The sequence below is a fragment of the Grus americana genome, chromosome 1, assembly GCF_028858705.1.
Source record: "Grus americana isolate bGruAme1 chromosome 1, bGruAme1.mat, whole genome shotgun sequence".
Classification (NCBI taxonomy): Eukaryota; Metazoa; Chordata; class Aves; order Gruiformes; family Gruidae; genus Grus; species Grus americana.
The window spans coordinates 173024264-173034193 of record NC_072852.1 but is presented as its reverse complement, the minus strand read 5'-3'; positions in this window follow the sequence as shown (position 1 = coordinate 173034193).

Sequence of the window (9930 nt, the reverse complement as noted above, 5' to 3'; positions counted from 1 at the left end):
TTCTCCCCAGTCTTGAAATTCTTCAGCAGTATTTTCTTGCATACTTGAGATCTTTTAGAAAAGAAACTTTTTTCTTTCAGTTTTAAGTTTAGTTCCTTGAGATTATTAGCAAGTAAAAAATGACTTGCGTAGAAACAGCAATGTTTTTCAGTGAGACATGTTCATTTTAATTTTGAATTTATATGAGAGAATAATCTCTTTTTTTCCAATTCAAAATTTCTTGAGACATTTACTACAGCTCAGCCATTATAGTTTCCTGCGTATTTATAAACCTACATCCAGACTTCAGCTTTTCAGGAGTGCAACAAAAATCTGGAGTTACAGGGAACAGCTGCACAGACCTTGGTAGATAATGGAGTGTGTTTATGACTGAAGCCAATGCTGTCAAGAAAACTGAAATAACTGTTTCGCAGTCCCCACCTGGAAATGTTTAGTGTCTTCCATTCTTGCTGTTCAGAATTTCTTCTTTCAGCCCCATGTTCCAGTTCACAGCTGGTTGTCTAAAGGTGGGAAGAAAACAGCCCCCAATTAGAGTTTCTAGTAATGACAAGTTATATTTGCAAGTATATAACTTGCAAGCTGTTGGAGATGTGGGAGAGGAAGGTAGACTCTGACTGCAAGGGGTTGACCCAAACCTGGGCCCAATATCCAGGGTGAAGGATCTGTTGATAACGAATGCGGAGTTAGCAGCTGCTGCTTCTCCTGATTGCCTCCCTTACTGTTTTCAGGCAGCATTTTGCTGATGATGTGATGTAGCTGATCCATGTCATGTGAAGTGTATTGGGTTTGCATGGCAAGGTTTTGGTAGCGGGGGGCTACAGGGGTGGCTTCTGTGAGAGGCTGCTAGAAGCCCCATATCTGACAGAGCCAATGCCAGCTGGCTCCAGGATGGACCCACCGCTGGCCAAGGCCAAGCCTGTCAGTGACAGTGGTAGCACCTCTGGGATAAGAGTTAAGAAGGGGAAAAAAAACCTAGGAGCGGTTTTTTTGTAGCCAGAGAGAGTACTGAGAAGATGTGGTAAGAACAACTCTGCAGACACCAAGGTCAGTGAAGAAGGAGGGGGAGGAGGTGCTCCGGGTGCTGAAGCAGAGATCCCCCTGCAGCCCATGGAGAAGACCATGGTGAGGCAGGCTGTCCCCCTGCAGCCCATGGAGGTTGATGGTGGAGCAGATGTCCACCTGCAGCCCATGGAGCAGGGGGATGCCCGAAGGAGGCTGTGACCCTGTGGAAAGCCTGCACTGGAGCAAGCTCCTGGCAGGACTTGTGACCCTGTGGGGGGACCCATGCTGGAGCAGTCTGTTCCTGAAGAACTGCAGCCCTTGGGAAGGACTCACTCTGGACAAGTTCATGGAGGACTGTCTCCTGTGGGAGGGACCCCACGCTGGAGCAGGAGAAGAGTGTGAGGAGTCCTCCCCCTGAGGAGGAAAGAGCGGCAGACATAAGGTGTGATGAACTGACTGTAACCCCCATTCCCTGTCCCTGTGCTGCTGTGGGGGGAGGAGGTAGAGAAATTGGGAGTGAAGTTAAGCCTGGGAAGAAGGGAGGGGTGGGAGGAGGTGTTTTAAGATTTGGTTTTATTTCTCATTGCTCTACTCTGTTTTGCTTGGGAGTAAATTAGATGAATTTTTTTTCTAAGTTGAGTCTGTTCTGCCCGTTACAGTAATTGGTGAGTGATCTCTCCCTGTCCTTATCTTGACCAATGAGCCTTTCGTTATATTTTCTCTCCCCTGCCCAGCTGAAGAGGGCAGTGACAGAGCAGCTTTGGTGGGCACCTGGCCTCCAGCCAGTGTCAACCCACCACAGAAGTCGGTAGAAATAGCTTTTCACCAAGGTTAATGCTCTGATCAAATTCTGGTGTCTGCAGAAAAAAATTGGAACATCTCGTGGCAAAAAAAAATATTTTCTGGGTCTGTGTAGAAGTCTTGGGAGACATAACAGCTGCAATTTCACTATTCTGAGGTAACGTTATTTTAAAACCCCTAGTGCATTATCTGAGTTTAGATGTATTGACTTACTGGTGGAGACTTACTGCAGTGCTTTGTAGCTTTATTCTGCTGCCTGATATTTGGAGTAAACAAAGTTTCCTTCAATGCCTGTGCCCTTATTTGCTTTGTTGTAATTGCTTGTGTATGTTTTAGGCACGCTAAGTGTAGGAGAAGAGGACAAGCGCAGAAGGAGCTCTCTGCATCACACTAGATGGGGCATAGCAGCCAAAATCGGCAAGAAAGGCAGCTGCAGCTCCATACGTGAAGCTATGTTGTTGCCAGTTGTGGCAGGGCACCTTGAAGCTTTAAATAGTAACTTGAAAATATTTAACAGATATGTCTTCATTAGGTGGTTTCTCTGCCTTACTTATGACTTAACTAACAGCAGATGAGTTTTTAAGAGAGGAGTATTTTAAATGATAGAGTGAAGTTATTTGTGTACACTTTAAATAGTACCAGAAAAAGTCCAGGGGCCTGTACTGAGCCCTGGTAGGCAGAAATGAGACTATTGAGGAAACTGCCTTGTAATTTTTTATTTTTCCAAAAGAGAAGGAGAAGGTCTCTGAAGTTTCAGTCTTTCTGGTTGGAGAGCCATTCACTTATGGCAGATATTTGAAGCAGCTCTCACTATGATCATGTAAAGATGAGGAACAGCCTACAGATGCCCTTCCATAAAAGCCAAGAGAACAATAGATGCTAGGCTGTTACCAACTAATGGGAGATGTCACCACCTCAGGCTGAGGCTGTACAGGTATACCTCTTCCTGTTTCGGCTGACAGACTACCTGCCTGATGAAGCCTGCAGCAACATTGCAACCACAAGGTCTTGACTGTAAATGCTACAGCTTTTAGCCCTGGAAGTCTCATCTGTGCTGATTTTCTGGTTGTATTCAAGTAGCTCTGAAGCAGTCAAGCAGCAGCTGTGCTCCACCCTGATAAGTCTGGCTTGCATCTGGCTAGGAAAAAAATGCAGAGGGGAAAATAACAGAAGCAGTTGGAAGAGAGTTAAATAACAATAAAATAAACCACATCCAGCTATGATGAAAATACACGATGCTTGCAGGGCATGAGTAGCCCATTCCAATTTAATGAAAATACAAGCTGTGAAAAATATGGGGAGATTAGTGGGATGAGTCAGTGGCCAAAGGACCTGTTCTAGGCTGCCTGTGACAATCTTAGTCCTCAGCAGACTGTGCTGAAAAAGACAGGAAAACAAAACTTCTTCTTTAACAATGCCAAATGAAGTTATTGTTTTTCAGCAATGGATATCATCATTAGGGAAACTTCCCTTTTTTTAGCCTCTTAATATGTCTACACAGCAAGATTTTCGAGGGGGAGGGAAGTGCTTACACTGTTAGAATACAACAATGTTAGGGACTGATAAAATAAGTATATATTATCAATCACAAACAAGACCTGATAGAACAGGAGCTGAAACAGCCATTTTTCAAAATGTAGCCACACATAAAATGGTCATTAAAACAGAGAGCCTCCACTTAAGGCCTCATGGCGACAGAAAAATAGAAAGATAAAACTAAAGACGAAGTGACAGCAGAGTAGAGTGTTGCCTGCAGCAGGCTGGTCACTTGATATTGTTGCTCATGCCTCAGTAAAAGTTGGGGATAATTGCTTTAAAAGGTTCCTCAAAACTCACTGTCTAACATTTCTGTTTCTAGAGTCTATAGTGATTCTTCCCAGATGAATGGCTCGGATGGTTGCTTCATCGGTAAGAGCTATTATATCACTTGCAATGTTTTGCAAGATAACATAGTTAAAAATTGCCATTTACTGAGGCATCTCTGATACAGGAGTATCATGGCCTGGCTTTGGCTAGGAGTTCCATACAAATGGGCTGAAGGTACTGAGCTGTACAAACAGCAGCACAGACAAGAACTGAATTTTTCTGTGGACCATGGATCACCAGCTGACGGGAGAACACTACTGCTGGAAAGGGGTGTCTCATTGATAGGTGGACCTGACAACGTCCTGGTAGAGGAAGTTTTTGGTTTACAGGAATTTTCTCTGTGTTGTGTAGGTCTCCCTGCAAATCACTTCAGCTGTCTCTGCCACTGTGTGAGGAGTTAACATGGTTAGCAGGCTACCAGTGGTAAAGTTAAAATCCCAAATAGGCTTATTGCTAAGTGGGGGCTGGCATTTGTATGAGGATTGGCCTTGGTACTAAGGCACTGAAGGAGAATACCTGATGCAGCACGTCAAGTGGCTCCCGCGCCTGCAGGAGCCCTAATGCTGGTTTTCAAATATGGGTCCAGGACCTTGTTTCTAACTCTTGTATCCCAGCACTGGGGGCAAAAACCCCAGATATTATTCATCGATTCCTTGAATGTACAAGTGTGCTGGAAGAACAGATCAATGTCAAATTTGGTCAGCAGTAGGGCACTTGGGGCTTGCCAGAATGTAGGATTTGGCTGGTGTGAGGTATGTATTTGTGCCCAGCCTCCATCAGGAGGAAATAAAGATTTATGAACCCAGGCCACACAATACCATACTGGGAGTATGGGAAAACCCAAAGACATAGAGGTAGAGACTTATGAGTAACAATGTCTTGAACTGGGATGCTGTTGCTCAAATCCTGTTTGTATTGGGGGAAATGTGGACAGAGGTGGATGCAGATGCAGTGTGTCATCTTACATTATACATATTGCAGCAAAACCTACAGGGGGGTAAGTAGCATTTATCCTGTACTTGGGATTATCCCTATTGCTATTACGGCTTCTTGAGAGAGTCCACTGATGGGACCTGCCTCCAGGCAAATGCTTTTAAAGGGTTGTTCAGGTTCACCAATCAATTTTCTAAGTCTTGTTAGGAATCATCATTAGCATGGCAAATTACTTCTAGTGGACTGTACCTTGCCCATCATACTGAACTGCCTGAATCTCTATGCATTCCTCGATGCTACAGCTCTAAGTGGCGTGACAGTGCTGCCCATGTGGCACAGTGAGTATGCATTCCCTGTGTGTGCCAGGGTGTTTAACGCCTGCCTTCCCTCTTCTCATGGCTGCTCAGATGGAATGCACAGCACAAGAGAGACCTCAGAACATGGCTGTGTGGAGTGGGAACCCTTTCCAGGGCAGCTGACCAAGCAGAAAGGATAAACTGTGAAGGGAGGATGTACACAAAGCCACACCATGCTGTCTCAGGAAAGGAACATTAATGAATGAACAGAAGGGGAGGTGGAAATACTAGCTGAGAGCTAACATGGGCTAAGGACGCTGAAATCCTGGTCCATCACCCAAGCAGGGAGCTCCTCCCATACCAAGGAGTGGTGCTCACTCCTGTAAGTAGCTACAGCACTAGAAGCCAAGCTACAAGCAGGTAGCAGCATGAGGGATTCATGTGAAAAGGGAGCAGTTTGGCTAAAAGGCACAGCCCCGACTGACCCTCAGCCGTGCAGTGTGCTTTTCTGTGGCCTCAGGTAGAGCAGGAATGGGCCACAAGTAGAGCTAGGGGTTCAGGGGCTGCCTGCACCACTGCCAGCTCTGCTAGATGGGGCTCCTGCAGGCTGGTTTGCTCCTCTGCCACATGTAATTGAGGAAGTCTACAGGCACAGCCCTGCGTCGGTGATTTTACTGATGTCAGAACTAACTGGAGCTGAACACGGATGCTACATTTGTCATTCCAATATCCTCTACCTTGTAGAGCCTTGTTTATTGTCTAGTTTGACTTATAGATTGGTGATGTGCTCCAGGTAGAAGAAAAAGTGCAAGTAGTGACCAATGGAAATGGCTGTCTCTGTACTGTTACACCAGTATCCAGGGAGGATGGCACAAATGGTTATCCCAGTGGGCTGCAGAACAGAGTGGGACTGTAGAAGCAGTGCCAGATGGTGCCAGCAAATGGAACTGTGTACTGCTCAGCAGCTAACCCAAAGCAATGCCTCAAGTACTGTTTAAGGCTTTCGTGGCCAACTCCCCTATTAGGTACTACATGAGAAAAAACTGTTACATCCAAAGTGACTGTATTTCAACTAGCAGCAGACAGTGTACACGAAACCTCATGGCAACAGCACAGAATGCCATCTCAGGTGCCTCCTCAATCCCAACAAACTGCAGAGGCGGCCATTACCCGAGAACACTCACTGGCTAGCTGGCGGGGGACATCTTTGTGAGATTATTAATGACTTGCGATGCCCTGTTACACCTCATTGCTCTGCTATTGATTGCAATCAGTTTGTTGTTCTGTATTTGGTTGCATCTATGTAGGTATACGTGGTGAAGATCCTGCCATCTGGAACTCTTGGTAGCACAAGTTCATCACTACTGGACCCCAGTGTGCCTCGGGCCGAGGGACACGGGTCATCTGCAGTACAAGTACTGCACTCTGTCACCTGCAACATCTGCATGGGTTAAGGAGGGGTCTGTGGCAAATAAACCTGCAATATTTGAGTTATATCCCAAATGACTGGGTGGTCCTGAAGCTCCCTATCTAGCTTCTGCGTAGGTGAAACCACGAACTTAGTTTAATGTGATTAACAAAAACCATTTTGTAAGGACCAAGATTATCAGGCCCTAATGGTGATTTGTCAGTGCCTTATTAACTTTTACTGTTCATTTTGTGCTCAGTGGATGGATACACCCGTGAGAGTTCAAGCTATTTGTAAACTAATGATGTACAATCCGAGTGGGAGTAGTGTGGCCTCGCCTTGGCCAGGAGCTGAGTTTGGTGTGAATTAGCTGAGTGTGGTGAGCTGTGGTGAACAGGGTTGTGCAATCAAGAACTGAGTATTTCTGTTGCGTGGGCTGTGGATCTACAGCTGACAGAAAAGCACGTGAGACTGCTGGAAAGGCATACAGCAATCTTATTGTGGGCTGATCTGATTAGTGGCCTGTGCTGGCATCTGGCTATAATCAGCGGCAGAGATCGGTCTGGGGGGAGATGTGGTGACGTGAATGTCTGACACAGTGTAGGATCAGAGTGTCTGAGGCGCAACCATTACGTGTGGGAGCTGAGCTTTACCCCCGGAGCCTGATGGTCAATGCTCATCTGTACCATCGCCTCGGAGTAGTAATCGGGGATGGTAAACTTTTGCCTGGCACTGCCTTATCACTCGCTCCATCCACTTCATAAACTGAACATAGCACTGTCACATCCTTTCCCCACAGTAATCTCAATTTCCTAAATTAACACTAAATTAATCTAAAATGAAAGAGAAGGCTGGAAAATGAAAAATTAGAATTTGTTACTATGGTGCTACACTCAGATATTTTCTAAAAATGATAGTGGGTCAGACACCTCAGTTGTGTCTGCTCTCTGTAAGTAATTTTTCCACAATTTAAGACCCACAGGGACCTATGTCAAGAACCTATGCATAAAGATATAAACCACTTCAAATTCTGTGCATTAATCTTCCGCTGTATTTAATTTGTCTTTGTTCAATATCCTTTTCGGGCCAAAGTTTTCTTTTTGTATTTTCTTTTAATGATTCCTCATCAAGTCAGTTTTCAATTAGAAAGATGACTTCTCTAAACCAAATGCCCTGTGAATTAAGTTTCTATTACAGACATCTAATCCATGACCTTGGAACATGGAAGCGCTGAAATCACTGGTGTGAATGCAGCCATACCTTTTATGAACTGGTTGACACCTGTATTATGAACACTTAAAATAAGTATATACTTTGTATACTTAACACAGGAAAAAAGTTTTCTCCCTTCTTGCAAAATTTTATATTGCCTTTAAAATGGTACCGCATAGACTGTACACTGGATTTGGCAGCTCCAGGTTCTGCTGCGTGTCGCCCTGGCTGCGTGTGGTTAGCCAGGAAGAGCAGTGGTACCCAGCCAGACCCAGGCGCTGCTCCTGCTGCTGCCCCTGTGCACTGGGGTGCAGGAAGAGGCTCCTAAAAATGGAGAAACAGTAGCCAGAAAGCAATGGGAGGAGGAAAAGGGCTTGTCTGTGGTGGATTAGGGCAGAAATAGCACCGGAGAGTCCTGGTGAAGAGCAGGGTAGCAGCGACATGAGTCTTTGAGGGTAGATGAGGAGTAGAGAGTGAGGAGGGTGCTGGGTTGTGAAGGAGATGTGTCTGAGTAGTATGATAGGGAGATCTTTAATAAATATACTGCAATCTGCTTTCTTCCAGCTTCTGTCCTGTGTACACCCTGTTGTACTCTAACCACTAGTTTAATACCACTGCTATAATCCAAATTTGCTACAGTACCTCTCAACTAATAGGTATATTAGTTGTGATAACCCCACAGCGCATTTCTTGTATGAGCAGAAGAATCCTTAGAACATCATTCTGCATCTTTTACTCTACATTTACCATTCTGAAGTGACCCAGGGTGTGTCCAATAGGAGTTCACAGGTTGTAGATACAGGATCGTCAAGTATTGAGTAAGGAACTTACATTTTCAAATAAAGACACTTCATCTTTTTAAGGTTGATAGTAGGTCCCCAGGAGGTATCTGGCAACGTTAAAAAGTGAACTGCAAACCTCAGGCCACAGTGTCTACCCTTCACCTGTCAGAATGTGCAGAAAGCTAGGCCAGAGGAAAGGCTGATGATCTCTTCATGAAAAAAAACAAACTATGAACCAAGGAGCATGGAGAAACACTTCAAGCCTTGCCCTTTCACACTCTTCTATCTTGACATCCTCTCAAAAAAAATCTCCCTGGTTGCTGAAGGCTGTGGTGTCCTGGTTCCAAATCAGACTGCAGAGTAGATTGTGATGACTTTACCAAACCTTAAAAATGCACGTTGTCATCACCTACATCTGAGCTATTCAGGTGGCATGTGTTCTATACCGAGATGAAATAAACCTCATCCCAGAAGTGCCTGCCCCTCTGCACTGAAGATGACTGCATCTGAGGTAAACATCTACAGTATGGACATCATTTGGACAAGTGAGTCTGTTTCTGTAAATGAAGTATGAAGAATCTTGACTGTTCAAGATGCTGAATAAAAACACCACATTGGCTTCCTCCTAACGTTCACATTGGGAGTCTGATGTGATTTGAAACTGTTGGCCAATGTTTTGTGGAATGAAGTACCTCATTGTTGCAGGGACAGGACCAATCTTTCTCTTGTCTACTTCTTATTCTTTATGTCCATTGCAAATTAAGTTTTATCTTGTACCTTTCCCCTCCTGCTATTATCTGTAGTAATTTGATTTGGTTTCCTTTTTTAAAAAAAATAAAACATAATTCTTGACTTGGCAAAGCTGACTGCTTAGTACAAGTTATATCCTTTGTTTGCACTAGGATAGCTGCTGGCTGTGGTCTTAGTATAGCTGGTTGTTTTAAAGAAAACATTAACTCTCCTAAGTAAGCTTTTCTTTACACTTGATTCCCACAGGATTTTACCTCAGACGTCTGCCAATTTACTGAACAGAGTTTCTTGTCTTCTCTCTCCTTTCCTTTCAGAATCATGAATGTTATCGCATCATGGTTGTTGTCATCTAACCTGCCTTTCAGTCATAATCAAATCTAGTAAAGCCACCTTTTAGTTGCTATTTGGAAGAGACCTACAATGATCACCTAGTCCAACTGCCTGACCACTTCAGGGCTGACCAAAAGTTAAAGCATGTTATTAAGGGCACTGTCCAAACGCCTCTTAAACACTGACAGGCTTGGGGCACTGATGACCTGGCTAGGAAGCCTGTTCCAGTGTTCCCTCTCAGAAAAGAAACGGTTCCTAATATCCAGTCTGAACCTCCCCTGACACAGCTTTGGACCATTCCCACACATCCTTTCACCAGATCCCAGGGAGAAGAGCTCAGCACCTCCCTCTCCATGTCCCCTCCTCAGGAAGCTGTAGAGAACAATGGGGTCACCGCTCAGCCTCCTTTTCTCCAAACTAGAGCAGCCCAAGTCCTCAGCCATTCCTCATAGGACATAGCTTCCAGCCCTCTCACCAGCTTTGTTGTCCTCTGGACGCATTCGAGGACCTTCACATCCTTCTTGAATTCAGCTACTCCAGGTGAGGCCAC